General features: G+C 35.9%; 1 protein-coding gene across 3 annotated transcripts in view; it reads right to left on the reverse strand.

The window, feature by feature from the left end:
* Positions 1-12,297, reverse strand: part of LOC125663776 (uncharacterized) — a 28,187-nt gene extending 15,890 nt beyond the window's left edge. The window contains exons 1-3 of one of the 3 annotated variants that reach the window (XM_048896139.2): positions 11,904-12,297; positions 11,762-11,803; positions 554-616 (exon numbers count right to left, since the gene is read on the reverse strand). The gene's annotated coding sequence lies outside the window, so the exon portion shown is untranslated. Of the gene's footprint in view, positions 1-553; positions 733-11,761; positions 11,804-11,903 lie in introns of those variants that run through there. The other 2 variants (XM_048896140.2, XM_056153116.1) reach the window with 2 other exon arrangements.
* Between the last annotated feature and the right edge of the window lie 8,747 nt (positions 12,298-21,044).

Genomic DNA, 21,044 nt, shown 5'->3' on the forward strand with positions numbered 1-21,044 from the left:
CTTAACCGTAAGTTTCAGCATTGTATGACATAGACCGGTTTTATTGGAGAAAACGACCATCCATCTAAAATTCTACCACAGTTCTGTGCGGTTAATTCTGTATTCCACAAATCGTGATTAATATCCACAGTGATTACGTAACAAACAACTTAAAAAAATAAATTATAATACATAACCAACGCCTAATGCATCGCAAAACTAAAACCAAGATAATGAATGCAGCTACAGTTTAGGAATGACAATTTTATTTTTAAAATGGCATATTACGATCTCAGAAAACAACACTTTGTAATGAGAATCATGGCCACTGCACGTTGAATATTTTTAATATCTCCCTTCCATTTTATTGACATTGACTCGGAAAAACAAAATATATTGAACAATATTGTATGATTTTAATAAACGCCGTTGGCAATATACGACTGTTCATTTATCGAACTTAGCCATCAGAGAATTACTATTAGATTACATGTTACCTCGATACTTCACGTCATCATCTGCGATGCAAGAGATATTTAATTAACCTTAAAACCAAGGAAGAACAAGTACTTACGAAAGCTGCGGCTATTCTTCCTTGCCAACCAGTTGTATACCATTTCGTCACATCTTACAACACCTGAAACAGCGCCAAACCGCCACTTAAATGTTTACGTTTGAATGACAAGCGAAGCGTGAAAAAAATGTTGAAGCATGGATCAGCTGATTACTGTTTAGGGGAACTGGCTGATTGGAGTGTCGATTAAATCTACCTGTCGATTACACAAAAGAGTTCCACAGTCCACGAAAAGCTGTTTGTGATTCACATGTAATCTCTAACCTGCCTGAGTGATTATTATTTTTTCATTTCAGTTAATGTCATCTGATAATACTGAAGTGCCACCGTTACATGTTGAATTGAATAAGATTTTCATGTAAACCCGTCTGTCCAATATTTACAAGTCTTTTTACAAAGGGTAGCGTTATGTCACGGGCTTGAGGCGCCCTGGCGATTAAAGTTTGTTGTAATAATGGTTGTGTTATTCCTCGTATAATCCAAATCCAATATAAAACTGTGACGTATCATAAACACACGCTGGACACAAGGTAAGAGTTTCCAATAAAACAGGAATACACGGTGTCCGAAAACATAGTAGCATGTTGTGTTTCTGAATTCACTTCAATAGCTTTGCCTTAATTAACTCATTTCTGAATTAACTGCAAAGAACACCTTCATCTCTTGGTAAGAGTTATATAGCTATTCCTATAATTAATGTAAGAGTTATATAGCTATTCCTATAATTATTGTAAGAGTTATATAGCTATTCCTATAATTATTGTAAGAGTTATATAGCTATTCCTATAATTATTGTAAGAGTTATATAGCTATTCCTATAATTATTGTAAGGTGAAGATAACGAACAGTGATCAATCTCATAACTCCTACAAGCAATACAAAATAGATAGTTGGGCAAACACGGACCCCTGGACACACCAGAGGTGGGATCAGGTGCCTAGGAGGAGTAAGCATCCCCTGTTGACCGGTCACACCCGCCGTGAGCCCTTTATCCATTCTCTCACCACTAATCAGGTAAACGGAGTTATCCGCAGTCAAAATCAGTGTGCCAAGAACGGCTTAATAATCGGTATGAAACACGTCAGACAGCATTTGACCCAATGCGAGGTTGTATTGACGAACTAGATCGTTATAACGACCATAGAATTTGCGAAATGCTGACTTCAATCGAGACTGTTGAAATCCCTGTACCATCAACTTGTTTGTCAGTAGCTTACCTCGATTTAAAAACTGACTATACCCAGAACAAGCTCTTGCATATCGAATCAGTTGAGATATATAAACACCATATGCAGGTGATAATGGAATATTGCTACATAAATATGGGAAGTTGACGATGGAGAAGCTAAAATTATCCCGTTTGTCATACAGTTGAGTTGTTAGTTTGCCGTTAATGTCTACTATAGCTATTCCTATAATTATTGTAAGAGTTATAAATAGCTATTCCTATAAATTATGGTAAGAGTAATATAGCTATTCCTATAATTATTGTAAGAGTTATATCTATATAGCTATTCCTATAATTATTGTAAGAGTCATTTAGCTATTCCTATAATTATTGTAAGAGTTATATAGCTATTCCTATAATTTATGGTAAGAGTAATATAGCTATTCCTATAATTATTGTAAGAGTTATAAATAGCTATTCCTATAATTTATGGTAAGAGTAATATAGCTATTCCTATAATTATTGTAAGAGTAATATAGCTATTCCTATAATTATTGTAAGAGTTATAAATAGCTATTCCTATAATTTATGGTAAGAGTAATATAGCTATTCCTATAATTATTGTAAGAGTTATATAGCTATTCCTATAATTATTGTACGAGTAATATAGCTATTCCTATAATTATGGTAAGAGTTATATAGCTATTCCTATAATTATGGTAAGAGTTATATATATGTAACTATTCCTATGGATATTGTAAAAGTGATATGCATGTAATTATTCTTATAAATATTGTGAGAGAAATATAACTGTTCCAATAAATGTTGCCAACTATGAAAAAATCATACGATTTGACAATTTCGACAAATTATATACGGGTATTGAAGGAGTACTGTTCTACTGAATGTAAGGAGAAAATTGTACTTTTCTAGTGCATATTTATGAAGGTGTGACGTTCATGGTGGTTGTGCGCAAGAGAGCGAGAAAAATATTATTAGAAACATCATGGGAGTTACATGTACGGTATATAGTCGTACTGAATGATGATTTCATGTTAAACATAAAATTTAACTCGCCTTCTATTGCTCAAACGTGTTTCCTCTACCATGTTTAATTCCGTCTGACTGTCTATATCCCTATCCGACTCGGAGAATACATTATTAAATAGGAAATTAACAAGATTACTTATAAATCCCATTGGGTTAAATTGCATAATTTGCAGAAAGCGTATAACTTATATAGCTAAATAAAAACAAATACATGCTTTTTATTCCTACGCTGATAACCAAAGAATACGGCGTACAGTGTATTTCTCATAGCTCTTTCCTCCTACTTCTCCGCTTTTCGTTCTGACCTTGGAATTACATGTATCTTCATCAAATTTCACATCCAGAAATATCTTGAACGGTGAGATCATGGTACATGTACATGAAAGGTGAAGTTAAGGAACAGTGATCAATCTCATAACTCCGATAAGCAATACAATATAGATAGTTGGGCAAACACGGACCCCTGGACACACCAGAGGTGGGATCAGGTGCTTAGGAGGAGTAAACATCCCCTGTCGACCGGTCACACCCGCCGTGAGCCCTTTATCCATTCTCTCACCAGAGGGCGCGTTACGCAAGCTTCACATACACCTCTGTCAACGCTTGAAATCACGTGACAATATAATCACATGATATAAACAATCATTTTTGGTTTCCTTTCCATTTAAAAGTTCTGGCAACAGGTGATACATCAGGCTCTTTTCATATTTATCGTATTTGTACAGCCTCTCTTACTATTGATTCCATGTTTACATTTAAATCTCCACCATGTGAATGTCCTACATTCATGCGCATATTACGAAGTAGTTCCAAATTTAGGATCAGAAAACGGCGATTTTAAACAATTTACAGTAAGCATCAATTTAATTGTACCAAAAGCATTTCATAATATGACTAAATATTTAGTCAAAAACATAAATGTTGCATATTAGAAACTTTTACAAGATTTCTGTAAAAAACCGTTGACAGAGGTGTAGTGCGAGGAGAGCACGGGACTCTGGGTAGAGAATGCCCTTTATCCTGATCAGGTGAACGTAGTTATCCGCAGTCAAAATCAGTGTGCCAAGAACGACCTAACAATCGGTATGAAATACGTCAGACAGCATTTGACCCAATGGGTTTTTTAACTTGACCTTTTGTATGACCTTGACCCCACTGTCTTAAATTTGCATTTGGCTCATTTCTCACCAACTGATCAAGATTGCATTTATTGGGAACCTGTAAAGATCGAAACGAAAAGAAACGAAATCTACCGTAACGAAACGAAACCCACCGAAACGAAACTTCGGATATGTACTTTGTGCTTACTCACCCCCCCCCCCCCCCCCCTTCCAACTTTTAAAACTTTGTATCAGTCAAGCAGAAAGCCTACATCAAAGGGGAGGCGAATTTTATTTATAAGTGGTAACTTTCACAGAGGCCTGATACACCATTTTTAATTATTATAATTAAAAGAGAGTTCGGTTATACAATCTGTTTCGTTTCGTTACAGTAGGTTTCGTTTCGTTTCGATAGGTTTCGTTTCGTTTCGGTGGGTTTCGTTTTGTTTCGGTAGATTTCGTTTCGATTTCGTTTCGCACTTTACAGGTACCGGTACCCGCATTTATTCGTAATTTTATTACACAGATATATTTTTGGTGAGAGCGTGACAAATATTCCCAAATGTTGTGTTCGTAATCTTTCATAATATTTAGGAATTTGCGTTTAATTGTTTCTATACATCAGAGTTAGGGTATTTGCAGTCTGCATATCGTTAAATATTTTCAGCACAAAAGATGTTAAAAAATAAACACCTAATGCTTATATTACCATCAAATTTAAATATGATTAATCGTAAAATCCCATTTCTTAGAATCCCCCGTGCTCGTCAGCCAACATGTTGGAACAGTCATGGAATGGTCATGTATATACTTTCTCAACGTAGTTGGTCGGATTGGCATAATTGTAAAATCAACGCTTTCTGAATTGTGTAGAGTGGAATTACGATCCAATTGGGTTTTTTTTTTCTTCATGTGAACCACTGCACATCTTAAAATTTTTCATAGCAAAATCATATTGGAATGTAAATATTGAAAAACCAAACTCCTAACGACCTGTAGCGAACATTCACCAGCCGCCTGTGAAAAGGTCGATGAGGACGCATAATGAACTCACAATCCTCAGTTGTATGTACATTTTAAGTGCATTAGGCCAAATTATTTATTAAGTTGGAAACCTTAGCGCATGTCAGCTTAAAAAAAAATAGATGCCCCTAGGGTCTGTATTAAACCTGGTACATACATAATGCCATTAGGATTGGAATGTGCACTACGCCGAATTCATACATAATGAAAAAAACGTACTCCAGTACTAACACTTTAAATCCTCCTTTCTTTGAATACAACATGCACCATTTTATATACCCGGTATTCTATTTTACAGAAAGACTTTATATTGTTGGTGCAATAATTTTGGAAACGATCTTTCTCCATCTCTTGACGATATACTTAAACCGTAAAACAATGTAATGATGATAAATCAAGAACATGCAGTGATAACGAGCAGTCTTCTGGAAAACATGGTATCTCTGGTGAGTCACTTTCAATGGTTCTCGATGTCAAATATAGTACTATTCAGTATAAAAAGTTGGTACAGTCTGCAGTTACCAAAGCGAACAATACAGCTGTCTAGTACTAGAAGTTGCTATCAGACTGCAGCAACCAAAACGGACAGTACTGTCTAGTACTAGAAGTTGCTATCAGACTGCAGCAACCAAAACGGACAGTACTGTCTAGTACTAGAAGTTGCTATCAGACTGCAGCAACCAAAACGGACAGTACTGTCTAGTACTAGAAGTTGCTATCAGACTGCAGCAACCAAAACGGACAGTACTGTCTAGTACTAGAAGTTGCTATCAGACTGCAGCAACCAAAACAGACAGTACTGTCTAGTACACTGTACTAGAAGTTGCCATCAGACTGCAGCAACCAAAACGGACTGTACTGTCTAGTACAATGTACTGGAAGTTGCTATCAGACTGCAGCAACCAAAACGGACAGTACTGTCTAGTACACTGTACTAGAAGTTGCTGTCAGACTGTAGCAACCAAAACAGACAGTACTGTCTAGTACTAGAAGTTGCTATCAGAGTGCAGCAACCAAAACATACAGTACGGTCTAGTACTAGAAGTTGCTATCAGACTGCAGCAACTACAACGGACGATATCGTCCCGTACCATGAATTGCTACCAGTCTGCAGCAACTAGATCGGATGGCGTTGAGCCCTTTCTTTGTTTATTTGCGCTCACGGTATGCCATCAGCTTGCAGCTGGCTATTAAAAAGCTTACATCGGCCAAAGATCGCCTGATCAGACAATTTTATGCAGAATATATGGCAATAAACTCAGAACAATAATAGCCAGTTAACACCCAATTTACTCTCTTTATCCAGACTGGTATAATGAAAATTCCAGGGATGTTTTCTTTCACAGATCAGATCTTTTAATTTCATGACACTTTAATGTGATAGAAATTACATAGTGTGGATACATCCAGAATAAATAAACACGAACAATCAATATGCTTGAAATGAAGTCAGGCACATGATTCACTGTATTTGGTTTATAAATTCTAGTTGAAACCCAGGGAACGTTAAGATGATAAAACATTTATGAATTATGTTTAGTTGAATGATAAATACAATAAAACCTGGAATATAATGTAATATTCTGGGCATATGGTTGGTTATATTCCCTGTGGGGGATTGACTGTTAAACATAAATGCAGTCATAAGCTGTCCAATTTTGCTGATTCCTCCTTCCCTTTTCAAATTCAACTCGTGTATCATTATCTTAACTTTAAATTTTCAATATAAATACCGTGATATCCTAGATCTACCACTACAGAGGCGGATCAAGTAAATTTTCAATAAGGGGGTGTTGCACCCATTGCGGCACAAAGTAACCTTTTTTTGTTAAATGTTTCAAAAGCGATTATGTGTTGGAGGTTCACTGCCCCTACCAGGATCGATCGCAATACTGTACCTCCTACAATCTGATAAAATTGGGAAATTTCGAGCAGGTATTTCGTAAGATGAAAGGTGAAGATAACGAACAGTGATCAATCTCATAAATCCCATAAGCAATACAAAATAGATACAGTAGTTGGGCAAACACGGACCCCTGGACATACCAGAGATGGGATCGGGTGCCTAGGAGGAGTAAGCATCTCCTGTCGACCTGTCACACCCGCCGTGAGCCCTATATCTTGATCAGGTAAACGGAGTTATCCGTAGTCAAAATTAGTGTGCCACGAACGGTCTAACAATCGGTATGAAACACGTCAGACAGCATTTGACCCAATGATAGGTTGTATTGGCAAAGTGGATCGTTATAACGACCATAGAATTTGCGAAATGCTGACTTTAAACGAGACTGTTGAAACCCCATTACCATCAACTAGTTTGTCAGTATCTTGCCTCGATTAAAATACTGACCATACGCAGAACAAGCTCTTGCATATCGAATCAGTTGAGAGATATGAACTTCATATGCAGTTGATAATGGAATACATGTATTGCTACATAAATATTGGAAGTTGACGATGGAGAAGCTGAAATCATCCCGTTTGTTATAAAGTTGAGTCGTTAGTTTGCCGTTAATATCTACTTTCAATAAAATATCTAAGTATGAAGCAGAAGTGGACGACTCTGTGGTGTCTTTTATTTCGAGCTCGCAGGGATATATCGAATCGACATATGAATGAAAGTTATTATTGTTTTAGATAAAACATCGTCAATATATCTAAATGTCGAATTGAAGGCCACAGCAAGAGATTTTCTTCTCACGTAGAAGTTTCTGAATAAATTCTGCTTCATATGAATATAAAAACAGGTCAGCTAACGAAGGAGCACAATTCGTGCCCATGGGAATTCCGGCAGACTGTTGGAAGACCTGATCACCAAAGACCACGAAGATATTGTCAATGAGAAACTCTAGCATATTTTTTATTTCAACTTCAGAGTACTTGTGCGTGGAATCAGAGTGGTGTTTAAAAAGTAATTTTTAGGATGACTGATCACTAGATATGAATATTTCCGTTTTCCATTTTTGTTGAAGAAGCAACTGTCTATGATTTCAAAAAGTCTAGTCTTTAATTTATCGTGAGAAATTGTCGTGTAAAGTGTTGAAAAGTCATAGATTTTGATGTTGTTGATCTGAGAAAAGTTTTGCAATTTCAAGTTACCGTATATACTCGCCTATAAGTCGGTCTGCCTATAAGTCGGTTGTATTTTTTAAGGTTATTTTGTAGGAATTTGCCATTGACCCGCTTATAAGTCGGTACAAATTTTTGTCAGATTCGGTTGAAAATTTCAAGTCAATGCTCTAGTGTTTTTACCTATGTTTCAACAAATATTTCGAGAAATTAATAAATATGATCTGCTCAATATCCAAGCCATATCTATTTGGGGTTTAAACGCAACCCTTGTTCTATTATGGGCAATGATCCCTTGTTACCTAAGCAATTATGGTCTAATTACCAGTACCTGACACCGTGTTTACTTAGTGGCACGCGCCTCGTGCAAACTGTTATTGTGAGATTCCGTATAATTCATTGTATCAACAATAGAGTTTTTAAGAGTCAAGAATGATGATCTAAATTATCTGTTAACAATATTCAATCTGTTATGAAATATATTTCAGCCGGTATACATATGAATATTTCAATATTAAATCGAGTTCGTAATTCAATTTTAAAGATAAATGATAGATTAGTTGAATTGAAAGTATTAGTTATTGGTATGTAAATTAGTTTTAACTAGATAAAAATATGTAAATACTTGTACTTTATACATGATTTTAAAATACACAAACAATACAATATGTCTAGATATTTGTGAACAATAATCATTTGTGTGGTATTCCATGATAATCGTCAGAGTTGTTTAAAAAACACTACATTTCGCCGCCCAGAAAAATACCAATCTTCTTAGGGCGCGCCTATAAGTCGGACATAAGGTTTGGGGCCAAAAATTGACTCCCAAAAATCCGACTTATAGGCGAGTATATACGGTAGCTAAAAATTCTTTAGAATTTTTTAGAATCCACCTTTGATTTACACAACTTCTGGCATATGTAGTCGCACAGTAAGTTTGAAGTTTCTCCTTCATAGCTGTTAATATTTTCGTGAGGAGCAAAGATACTGACCTGGTAGAGCACTTACTGGATCCAGCGATGTATCTTTGTTTGTAAGGGTTTTTATGTAGTTTAGGAATCCAGTTTAGGTACGGTAACTCATATTCATTCGACCCAGCGACTGGGATACCAAATGTGTCGAAAACTGAAGCATGGTTTTGAGGAATTTCATCCAAATCATATTGAAGTAATAATCGGAAAGTAAATCAATTAATCAGATATTGAGCAATTCATTTTTTTTTTTTACAGTTGTACTAGAAAAGACTTTTTGTTTTTAATTTAAGATCAATATGTTCTCAGTTCACAATGGTCATGACTGACTGAATTATAATACAGGAATATAGATGATTGGAAAACACTTGATTCTTTGTCTTCGTGAAACATTCTCAAAAATATCTGTCCTAGGCGATAAAATGTGCATACAATATGCAGCTAACGCACGCGTGTTCTGAATGTAAATTATCAGGTGACTGTAAATATATGCATCACCCCGTCATCTGCTTCCTTCCCCAAGGCCAGACATGGTCGTCTGCTAAACATGACGCATATGCATAAGTAAAACAAATGAAAGGCAGAATCAGGACTTCGGAAGCTCGATATAACACGAGTTCCGCAGAAAAAAGGCGGGGAAGAGGAGTCCCTATAACGGAATTATGTGTACACTTCCGCGAAATCGTCTTAATGTATCAAATCGCAACAATTATATGAAATCGTTATAAGCTACATGTATTCCAAAGCCATAAATCAATGAAATCATTAGTGATGATTGATATTGAAATGAAAGAAATGAATAACAAAAGCGTAACTTCTGAATTCATGATAGATGGATTGCAAAATTACGCGTAAATAAATTTCGCGCGATTAAGAATGCCGTAGGGGATAGGGTGACGATTTCGTGCGATTAAGAATGCCGTAGTGAGGGGATAGGGTGATGATTAAGAATGCCGTAGTGAGGGGATAGGGTGATGATTAAGAATGTCGTAGTGAGGGGATAGGGTGATGATTAAGAATGCCGTAGTGAGGGGATAGGGTGGTGATTAAGAATGCCGTATTGAGGGGATAGAGTGACGATTAAGAATACCGTATTGATGGGATAGGGTGACGATTTCGTGCGATTAAGAATGCCGTAGTGAGGGGATAGGGTGATGATTAAGAATGCTGTAGTGAGGGGATAGGGTGACGATTTCGTGCGATTAAGAATGACGTAGTGAGGGGATAGGGTGACGATTTCGTGCGATTAAGAATGCCGTAGTGAGGGGATAGGGTGACGATTAAGAATGCCGTAGTGAGGGGATAGGGTGACGATTAAGAATGCCGTAGTGAGGGGATAGGGTGATGATTAAGAATGCTGTAGTGAGGGGATAGGGTGACGATTTCGTGCGATTAAGAATGCCGTAGTGAGGGGATAGGGTGACGATTAAGAATGCCGTAGTGAGGGGATAGGGTGATGATTAAGAATGCTGTAGTGAGGGGATAGGGTGACGATTTCGTGCGATTAAGAATGCCGTAGTGAGGGGATAGGGTGACGATTTCGTGCGATTAAGAATGCCGTAGTGAGGGGATAGGGTGACGATTAAGAATGCCGTAGTGAGGGGATAGGTTGATGATTTGTAACTTCCTCTTGTGCAATAAGGTGCCACTCACAAAATCAAAACAATTTACTCTGTTCAGCAGGTCGGGTGTAGTTCTGTTTTAAAACTAAAAATTGTGTCAGTCCGTCTGTCAAAACCACAACGCATGCACGCCCCCCTACCCCCACACACACACACACACACACACACACACATCTTCCTGTCCTTCAGAGTCGGAGTCACGCATTTTGACCATTCTAAACAGTCTCTGAAGATACTTCTACAATTCTTACGATTTAAATACCCTCGTACGTGGTAACCATTGCAGCAGCACACACAAGTCATTTATCTCTATAAGTAATAGAATCCTCCTGTTAACGTGGCCATTTGATGTAATACGTACAGGGAATAAGGCCTGCTAAGGTGACTCTTAAGTTTATAATATGTTACACATTGATCAAGTTTTATGATGGATAATGCAAAGACAGTGTATCATAGAACCCATTCTATAACTCTCATCATGGTACAGCATCAAATGATTCAAATATATTAGGATGATATGTCATTATTCACTCCTCAATTTTATAAAAATGCATTTAGGTGTAAAATATCTCTCATCGAATTGTATGTATAAATGAAACTTATAAATAAAATTTAAATATAGACATACATCCATCAACTTGCAATTTACACTAAAATGAGGAATATTTGACTCGCCTACTCGGGCAATAAATTAAAGATAAATTGATTTCAGTAACACGGTTGTCTATTCTGTTTTCAAATACAACCCATAAACGAGTTTGAAATGACATCAAATAACAATAATCTTGCACATGCACAAATCGGTTAAAAATTCTCTTGTGTATATAAGATAGGAGATATCTATTTATGATACTAATGGTGTTTTAATGGCTTCACATTATCTCTATGTTCAACACTCTGTATCTCTATTTACATATATATGTACTTAATATCAAAAGAATTCAAAGAAACTTCCGAAATTTTACATCAAGGGTTACTTGAGGAATTGGAAATGAAACTGAATATTTGCGTCGCCATCGCAACAAGTTTTTACACTGTCTCAAAATCATTCACCCTTTAAAAGAAGATTGACAAAAAAAACTTCTTTTTTTTTTTTCATTTTATAAAAAGTAGGCAAATTTATTGCACGTAGATACTGTAAATACAAGAACACTTACATTACAGAGATCTTTTATCCTTAGATTTGATCTAAATATTATACATACCATTTCCATATAGTTTTCCTTGTATTATGACACCCAAACTGGCTGAAAAAAAAATGAAATAAGACAACGATATATGTGAATCCATACTGTGTGTAAATACGAATCCATTAACATAAAATTGAAGAAATGAGAAAAAACATACCAGATTAACTAAGTGTGATAGGCATGAATCAGTCATATAAAACTTCAGAACGTTACGTGGCGAGATGGGAACAGGCGACTGAGGGAATGTCGTGATGTCTGGTGTGACTGCGAAATTGTTAGGTGAAAAATCAATCAAAATCGAGGATTGAACACAAGCAGAAATCTTCTGTCTGTAGAGCTGTGATTGTTCTCTATTGTTATCAGAGAGGAAGCTCTCTGTTTCACGGCTATTTTCACGCCATGTAGCCCGTAATCGCTGTAAACAACTAAATGAATTGAAGTAATTCAATCTAAATCTGCGGAGAAAAATGCAGTAAAATTCTCGGTTTCAATCGGTTCCCTATTAAGGAGAACTGATTGCTAAAGGTCTAAATCTGGACTTTATTATCAAAAGAATGAAACCTGGAGGGAAACATGCGCAATCAACAGCGAATTCAATCGTGGGTTGATAGGAATGGATATTTTACGACATCACACGGACGGTTTGAAGCAAGCTATACATAAAAACTGTTCTCTTGATAGGGACATTTTTGAATTCATTCGATGTAATTTTTGAAATTGAAGTCTTGTTTGATTTGTATGAAACATTTGAATTAACTCTTAAGATGTGCATAGAGCGCAGTAAATAAGACAGTGGTCATTTTTCTTGTAATTTTTTTGCAAGTTTTCAAGTGTACCTACATAAATCTGACTGGGTCTATCGGAGTTTTTGTTTGTTTGTTTGTTTTTCATGTTTTGTTGTTATTTTCTCTCTCTCAAGTACTCTACATTGAGACGAAAGCGCTCGTTGACTGAAAAAACCCCACCAAAACATCTAAAATTAGAAATACAGATATGCACTATTATTACTTCTTCTGAATTACCTAATATACCAAAGGTCATTCATCAACAATGGGGGCATACTAGTACTGTACTCTTAGAGTGTAAAACTTATACGGTACCAATTTTGATGCACCAGATGCGCATTTCGACAAATAATGTCTCTTCAGTGATGCTCAACCGAAATGTTTGAAATCCGAAATAACTCTGAAGTAATAGAGCTAAATATAGCAAAAAACAGCGTGCCAAAAAAGTGGAGCCAAATTCGTCTAAGGATAAGAGCTATGCATGAGGGAGATAATCCTTAATTTTGAAATCTTAGACATTATATGTGGGTGTGGGGGGTTGTTTTTGTTGGGTTTTTTTTAAAGCTATTTCATGTTGAATATACTTTCATGTTAAAAGTACTCGAATCTGATTGGTCGAGAAGCATTTGCAAAAAAATAAATAAATGTTTTCCTGTTGTGTGTTTTACTCTCTTCAAAGCAATAGTCTTAGGCATCTGAAGCGCGGATAGCATATACAGATCTTATGTATAAATCCCCCTCTGCACCCAATGAAAAAAATAAATCCATTAAGTTTTCCAAATTATATGATTTCCCGCCGATCAACTTCGTTAGTCGTTCTCAATAGTCATTTTCTACTTTGTGTAAGCTTTTGAGATGACCACTTGTGAGATACTAACATACATGTACGTACATATAGTAGTATCTCTTAAGTGGTCCTCTCGAAGATTACAGAGAGTAGAAAATGACTAATAAATATATTAGTAGTAGCTATATAGCTCATCGCCATTGATTCGGATTTCCTTGTATGTATCCCACACAATTTTAGACGTTTCATTAGCAGCAGCTACAAACATTGTGTCAACAAAATAGCCTGACGTTGATTGGTAGTGTCTGTCATGACTTTATCAACTAATACGCAAGATGAGAATAATGATACCAGGAAGCACCCAAGATGAATAATGAATAAATGATAAACAATGATGAATAGGTGCAATGATATGCAATGATAAGTGACTGGCGATAAGTAAATTAATAGGAATGGTCTATGTTACAAAGACGGTGATCTACATCGACTTTTTCAACACAAAGATACAATGATAGAAGCCACAGACCCTGGGGAATCACGCTTCCGGCAAAATTCGGCCAGCACAAAGTCCGTGTCAACAACATTCACAAGAAGATCTATGACGCGGATGGACTATCCCCTGGAAGGTCGAGAGACAGCAAGTTTCTGACTGAAAAAAAACAACAACCCATCAACCAACAACAGAAAGCAACAACACTAATTTGTTTAGACAGAAAAGATGATTTACTTAAAATAACAAATTGGGAGGAGGAATGTTGAATTTTGTAGCTTGACGGAAGATTGAAAAGGAAGTGCCCAAAGCGCATGTGCTATGGGTGCAGGTTTTGCACATAAGATGAAAGTTATCTTCCCTGTCTCATGTTTTCTATCAATATCCATAAAAAGGCTTACTCCAATTCGAGTTTAACCTGATTAATTGATTGATTACCCAATTCTATAAATAGAGTATGGCTATTGATGTTTTTGGAAGCAAGCGGAAGAAAAATGAAATTTAATTTTATCAGATGTATTCTCCGATGACTTTCAAATTTTTTTTTACCCGTTTGCCATATTAAGACAATTGCTGGTGTGGTGGATCCAGGATATCTGGTGTAAAGTCTGCATAGGAGACACACGTGACATATTTTTCTTGGACATTTTAAATCGTGTGGATAAGTATTCAATCAGATGTTACACAAACATTGCTGATGAAAGTTAAAACGAGTCATTTTCACATTATAAAACTAGATGCTGTCATGAGACAGTAATACCCGTACGTAAGTGTTTGCCTTTAAATATACTCTCCGTCCAAATGGCGAATCCAGAGGGGAATCCGGGGATTGGCACCCCCCTCCCTTTCTGTGGGACATCTTTGTAGTTTTTAAAAATATATATATGATACTGCTAATATTTGTAGGCAATTATTTTTAATGTACAAGTTAAATAAAAGATTAACTAGCACTGGATTATACACGTATATTTACTATAGTATTTTTATCAATTCGTTATTTTTTTTATTTTATTTTGGATTTCTGGAACACCCCCCTCCCCTTTATATCGCTGAATCCTATAATGTTTAACTAGCAAAGAAGCCACAGTGTGATTTGGCTATGTCATTGCATCCTCAGTTCCAAAAGGGGATGGAGAAGTTGACTCAGTAATTTGACAACTACGCCTAACGCTATTAAAACAAAGTACTGTACGTATTTAAAGCCAAACCTCGATATACCAAATCTTCAAAACACGACTGAATTCATTGTTTAAACTTACATTTTCACTACATACAGTTTCAACTGCCTACCATGGAAAAGAGAGAGAGAGAGAGAGAGAGAGAGAGAGAGAGAGAGAGAGAGAGAGAGAGAGAGAGAGCAGTTTGAGGAAGAAGAAAGTGTGACAGACGGACGGATGGACAGACCAGGGTAACAACCCGAACTTTCTTTAGAAAGTGCGGGTATAACTATAAAAACATTTATCTGTAGTTCTTGAATTTGGAAATCTACGAATCCCCCTTGCTGTGTACACTTCTAACTTCTAACTCTACACTTACGATTGACCCTCTTCTTCTAACTCTACACTTACGATCCATCCTCTTCTCCTAACTCTACACTTACGATCCATCCTCTTCTCCTGACTCTGCACTTACGATCGATCCTCTTCTCCTAATTCTGCACTTACGATCGATCCTCTTGTCTTAACTCTGCACTTACGATTGATCCTCTTCTACTAACTCTGCACTTACGATTAATCCTCTTTCCCTAACTACACTTACGATTGATCCTCTTCTACTAACTCTGCACTTACGATTGATCCTCTTCTCCTAACTCTACACTTCGATCAATCCTCTTCTCCTAACTCTGCACTTACGATACTGAGCTCACAATTCTTTGTTATGTAAACAAGGCTCGGCTCATCTTTTTGTTTACGTAGGTTAAATATACTACATGTAGTAAAAGTGTCGTATAAAGCCGGGTTTTTTTTCAATTACAAGTTAAATATGAATTCAGTTAAACAGTTTCTAGTGCATGTCACATTTCATTTTGTTTTAAATGTGATATTTCCTATCAAGCAATGTATGTGAAAGGTGAAGATGACGAACAATGATCAATCTCATAACTCCCATAAAGAGAGTTGAGCAATCACAGACCCCTGGATATACCAGAGATGGGATCAAGTGCCTAGGAGGAGTAAGCATCACCTGTCGACCGGTCACACCCGCCGTGAGCCCTATGCTTTAATTAGGTAAACGAAGCAAACCGTAGTAAAAATCAGTGTGCCAAGAACGGACTAACAATCGGTATGAAACACGTCAGACAGCATTTGACCCAATGACAGATTGTACATGTATTGACAAACTACATCGTTATAACGACCAAAGAATTTGCGAAATGCCTACTTGAAACGAGACTGTTGAAACCCCTGTGACATCAACTTGTTTATTAATAGTCTGCCTCTATTTAAAAACTGATCATAAGCAGAACAAGCTTTTGCGTATCGAATCAGTTGAGAGATATAAGGAATGAGAGTACCAAACCCCCGGATGTGTAACCCGGACGCAGTTTACCCCAAGATTGAGCGGATGTATAAATGACTAGCTAGGTGTTGAGTGATTAACTAATATCACGAGTAAAATTATTTGGAATTGAAAGAAATATTATAGAGGTTTAAATAATTGTCAGGATGAAAAATTATCGCACAAAATCGAGAAATGCCTGAGGAAATTATCATGGTAGGGGTGTGCTTACAATGAAGGGTGTAATTTACTGCAGATTGCTATGTGTTGTTAAAAAGTACAAATCTGGCCTATAAAAGCAACGGGACCCTATATAATTTTTGTCGTTTTTTAATCAGCACTTGGAATGAACTTTGAAATGTTTGCAGTCATTTGTTTAAAATTAATATAGTTAATTAGTGAGAGGGCCAAAGTCTATGGGAAATGAATTGGTACTCTTTCCCCATAAACACCTTATACAGGTGATAATTAAATATTGCTACATAAATATGGGAAGTTGACGATGTAGAACCTGTAATCAACCCGTTTGTCATACAGTTGAGTTGTTAGATATTTTACGGAAAATTAATATTAGCGGCAAAATATGTACGAAGCAGATATCGGGGAATATGTGGTGTCTTATGACTCGAGTTATAAACAAAAACATTGTTTACATAACAAAAAATTGTGAGTGCTGTATCTCACTTGTAACCCAACAACTGACATTCAATTTTTTGCTGACCATTAGAAATACCTTAGTTGAGCATTGTAAACATTAAAATCTGATACATTCATATTTAGTTCTGTCTATGCCCCTTTAATGACCGATTTACATTGTTGTTTGACCAAATGATAGAAAATCCCACAAAGACAGCAAAATGAAGCATTCTATGACATTCTAAAATAAAATATTTCAGTAGCCAAAGTCAGGTTAAGAAAGACAATTCAAAATTGTTCGGGGGGAAATCCTCATCTCGATTATGAAAGAGAGACAACTCTAGAATCTGTTGGAGTACTAATCATTGAAAAGTTTACGAAAGGTTTTAGGACCGAGAGTGACATTTTTAAGTAATAAAATGTTTCTATATCTGTGTATGGGAAATATGTTGCAGATGCATTGTGCATGCAAATGTATATTCTTTATTTCATTGGAGTTTTCATTAATTAAAAGTCTAATTCATCAAAAATATTTAAATCGTTTTACTTTTGAAGTCTAGATATGTAACTTTTGACAAATATAACACAACTCTTTTGCATTGTGCGTTGTAAAAAAGGATTTGACTCGAACCAAACATTGATGACGTACACATCTACTACAGCATTTCCTATTCAGAATTCTTTATACAAGGATTGCTGAAATTTTCTGTAGAACGATTTACACAACTGATATCTGAATCAGAAGTTTACATAATTTATTCCGTACCTAATTTTTAGAAAAACATTTAAACCGTTCTACAGTCAAATTCTAGAGTTAAAACATATTTCATATATACGTTTTCTTTTATATATATATATATATATATATATATATATATATATATATATATATGTATCTTCTACTTTGAAATATCTCTTAAAGCCTAGATAGATGATAACTGCGTCCAATGAATTACTATTGACAGCGGATTCGTTTGAGACCCACCCCCCTCCATCTTTCTTTCTCTCATTTTATCTCAATTACTGCGTACCAAACCCCCATTTATGAATGGTAACCAAGAGGTCGCTGACAACAAGTGTTGCGGTTTTAAATCCCCACTTAGAGATTGATAATTGTTAATTTTGTGAATGGAACTTTGGAGTTAAAGTACACCAAATATTTAGGGCACGGTCAATATTGACTCGCTCACAGCACGGTGGAATACTTGTGTAAACTACTGCTACTCTCAATACACAAAAACCTCTCCATTAAGAAATGGGAAACTTTTCAGATCCCAAGAGGATTAAACCAAAGACAAAATTGCGAAAACCTCATCTGAATACATTAGATAATGCGCAATATTAAACCTGTCCATCCTGAATGATATCGTACACGTGGAAATTTACACCCGCAGATTAATTACACTAAATACGCGATGACAAAGATTTTCATGCATATTTTCCCCATAGTTATGCAATATAGTACATGTGACATGGTGATACTGATATCGCGAATTAAAACCCTACACGTATGGTTTATAAAGAAAACACACGTACAGGTAATTAACAACGATGATTCACGTGTACGGTACATGCATGTATTAGAGCAACGGAAGCTGTCATTGTTGTATTCATTCAGTATGCCACCAATAGCTTGAAATGCTACATCGACACATTGAAAAGACAACTGTAAAATGAAAGGTGAAGATAACGAACAGCGATCAATATCATAACTCCTATAAGCAATACAAAATAGCGAAATGAGCAAACACGGATCCCTGGATATACAAGAGGTGGGATTAGGTGTCTAGGAGGAGTAAGCATCCCCTGTCGATCGGTCACACCCACCGTGAGCCCTGTATCTTGATCAGATAAACGGAGTTATCCGTAGTCAAAATCAGTGTAAAATGAAATGATTTCAGGTGTCTACCTAGAAATACACCTATCTCTTCTTACCTTTATCATTCCTAACGTCTTATCCAATGGTGAAAAAATCCATAAGGATGATGACGACATTTGGAACGAGATTGAAAAAATATACCTGTACTTAAATTCAAGATTTAAAATAATGGAATGCTAGAAATATTCAATTTCTAGAACAAGTACATGTATGTGTTTACAGATAATGAAATGTGTACCAAGGTAGATAATGCTACATGTACTTATTGGTCTATCGCTAAAGTATTTATTAGAAAGTATCATGAAGACCACCAGAGCGAGTTAGATGCTTAACATTCTGGTAATAATTGTATTGGTTTTGCAACATTAAGCCCTCAACCGCTCATTTGTTATCATATAATCAGACAAAAACGCGAGGTAAAACTCCACTCTCACCATTTTTTTAAAGGAAATCATCTTTGAACCGGAAACTGAGAAATTCCTTTGGCCTCTTGGGATAACAAACGTTGCATATTTAATGCGAAATGTATGATCAAATAATACAGAATACTTTATGTCCATTTTCCTTTTAACACCTCATTAAAAATAGGATTGTATCAATCTGTAAATAATGGTGACATTGTTAACTAAACCAGAATAACCTATGCAAAGACCAGGACCACCCGAGTAACATGTAGTCATTCGTATAGAATTTCAAATTGATTTTTAAAAAATTTAAAATACAAACGCACAAATACATGAAATGCTTGATGAAATGATGAAATAGGCGAATTAATTTTAATGCCAGATAGGTTTTTTTTTTCAGTTTGAGGTCGGTTGTCGTGTTTGAAATATCGCTTGATAAAAATCAGTCAAAAGATAATGTTTACATGAAAGCTATTGATGAAGAATTAAGGATGATTTAATCCTTTGAAATCCACCGGTCGTCAGTAAATGGTATAATCTTTTTGTAAGAAAGCATGAATGGAGAGAAAGAAAGTCAATGTGAGCATACTGTGGTGCCGACATCTATCCTGATTCTAATGTCGCCAGCCCCAGACTTTGTGAATGGAGAGTACAAAATTTGCAGGCTTTTAACCGATTGTCGAGATATATTCATATGTGGTTAATGAACTTTTATATCCATTCTCATCAATGGCAAGGTTTAATTGTCCGTGCAGCTGACGTATATTCAAAGATTAATTAGTATAACACAACAATATCTTAATGAATTATGGTTAAAAATATGTACCCTATGCAAAACCATTATACTGTGGACGGTATTGAAAAGACTTTGATGTTCTTTAAAACATTCGTGACAACAGCCGATTTTAATTTCCCATTAATTAACACAGATTTCACGTGTTTATAGACATCGAATTAAACTACTGTACTCAATTTGCATATTACATCTGTGTATTAACGTGAGTTTGTAACATGTGCATCAAAGCGCAAGATGAACCTGTGCATTATTATCAACAAATATTATCAATTCACAGCAAGGTCAACCATACAATAGAGTGTCGTGTTTGTTATATTTGGTTATAGATTGCCAAAAGTCATCGGAAATATGCAGGTGTATGCAAAATGTCAACGAAGCGCCAAATGGGATGGTGAACCTTTTGATTAAATGCCAAGTAAAGAAAATTCATTTCACGCTTTCGTAAGTGACCTGCTGGAATTTCTTAATGTTCTCCGATATTTTCTCTCTTTACCTACTTTACCTGTATAAGCATTGTTGATTTTGGCAAATGAAAATATTTGCATTAACAAAGCTGTGAGAAAATGATCCGTTTTGAGCCGACACTGCAGTGTCTAGAACCATATGGTAATTATTACGCTTTTGACCAGTTCCTCGTCGAGGGGACACTACATTTGTGTCCATTAGATTATTAGAAAGACCAAAAACATGCAATTAATGCTCAAAAATGATTTAAAACCCTCTTGAAATATTTTTAACCAATTAATTTGTATCAATACGGTTGTCCTTGCTCAAATATTTAGAAAGAAATTCGCATTCTGTTCACTGTGAATAATTGGTGTAATAATTGCGCCACTTTATATGAAAGACCTGAGGTCTACAAAACCATGAATGAATGGAATCAAAATATTCCCGTGCGCTTTTGTGGGTAATATGTATATTTACACCTGTCAAACGTTTTGAAGATGGTTGTAAAGCATCTGTATATAACACAGCGAGTTCTTGGTTCTCCTTGCAATGTGTCGGCAAATGAGAGCACTAAG

The sequence above is a fragment of the Ostrea edulis genome, chromosome 1 (assembly GCF_947568905.1).
Source record: "Ostrea edulis chromosome 1, xbOstEdul1.1, whole genome shotgun sequence".
Lineage (NCBI taxonomy): Eukaryota > Metazoa > Mollusca > Bivalvia > Ostreida > Ostreidae > Ostrea > Ostrea edulis.